Source organism: Austrofundulus limnaeus, unplaced genomic scaffold (assembly GCF_001266775.1).
Source record: "Austrofundulus limnaeus strain Quisiro unplaced genomic scaffold, Austrofundulus_limnaeus-1.0 Scaffold451, whole genome shotgun sequence".
Taxonomy (NCBI): Eukaryota; Metazoa; Chordata; class Actinopteri; order Cyprinodontiformes; family Rivulidae; genus Austrofundulus; species Austrofundulus limnaeus.
The window spans coordinates 255,333-256,442 of record NW_013952853.1 but is presented as its reverse complement, the minus strand read 5'-3'; the positions used below and the strand labels follow the sequence as shown (position 1 = coordinate 256,442).

At 37.1% G+C, this 1,110-nt stretch overlaps 1 protein-coding gene across 1 annotated transcript in view; it reads right to left on the bottom strand.

The window, feature by feature from the left end:
* Window positions 1-1,110, bottom strand: part of LOC106529550 (potassium voltage-gated channel subfamily KQT member 1) — a gene marked incomplete at its 3' end in the record, with an annotated part of 59,161 nt that overhangs the window by 490 nt on the left and 57,561 nt on the right.

Sequence of the window (1,110 nt, the reverse complement as noted above, 5' to 3'; positions counted from 1 at the left end):
GTAGTAGTAGTAGTAGTAGTAGTAGTAGTAGTAGTAGTAGTAGTAGTGGTAGTAGTAGTAATAGTAGTAGTAGTAGTTAGAGATGGGATAAATGGCTCTTTGAAGGGATCTTGATCTTGGGGAGCCGTTTGTTTCATAGAGCCGTTAAAAAGAGCCGTTCGATTTTGAACGTATTACATCATCACGTAGGAAAATACGTCATAACGTAGCCGTACATAATGACGTCACCCCGTCACGTGGGTGGAACCATGTGTTTGTCAAGCGGAAACCCCCCTCCCCCTTTCACCGTGAGCTTCTGTACACCACAACTCTGCCTGTTTTCCATGAAAAAGCAAAGCGGGAGCAATTTAAGTATGAAAATTATACAGATTATATGAGTAATAAAAGAAATAAAACTACAAATGGCTCATTACTGCCCACGATTCGGCTCCTATCGTTCGTTGTAAAGAGCCGTTCAAAAGATTCAGATCGTTTGCGAAGGTCACATCTCTAGTCGTAGTATTACCTGTTGTAAATAGTTCAAATTGGACTGGATGAAGCTAACAGCTACTTCGTGCAGGGTAAGACCAAAGTGGATTGCAACCATCTTAATTCTAATATAATTTAATAGACCTTCATTTAAAATATTTTTTTTAACCAACGGCTCCCAAACAGTCCAACTTCCAGTCTTCAGGGTTGAACCAAGGCAGAAACTTCAAATATCAACTATCTTTGGGTAAAGTGTGCAAATATTTCAATTACAGAAGGACATAATGACTGTAACTCTTTACAAATATGCCAAAAATTAACGATAATAAAATTAGCTATTTATTTTCTGGTAATCATCTCAAGACTCCAAATGCAATCCCAACTTTTTGAGCCATTGTTCTACAATTACACATTGCTTTGAATTTTGTATGATGTGATTTATATCAAATTCGGTGGTTATTTCCAAGCACAAATAGGAGCAGCACCTAGCTGTAGCAATTAGTGCAGCCTGGTGAGCTTCAAACAGTACTGTTTCTTCAGGAATATTGTCTTAAAGGGATCCCTGATTAGTTGTAACATTAGAGTTTATTTGATAAAGATATATTCTAACTGTAAAATAAAGACTGTAAAAATACTGTAGGC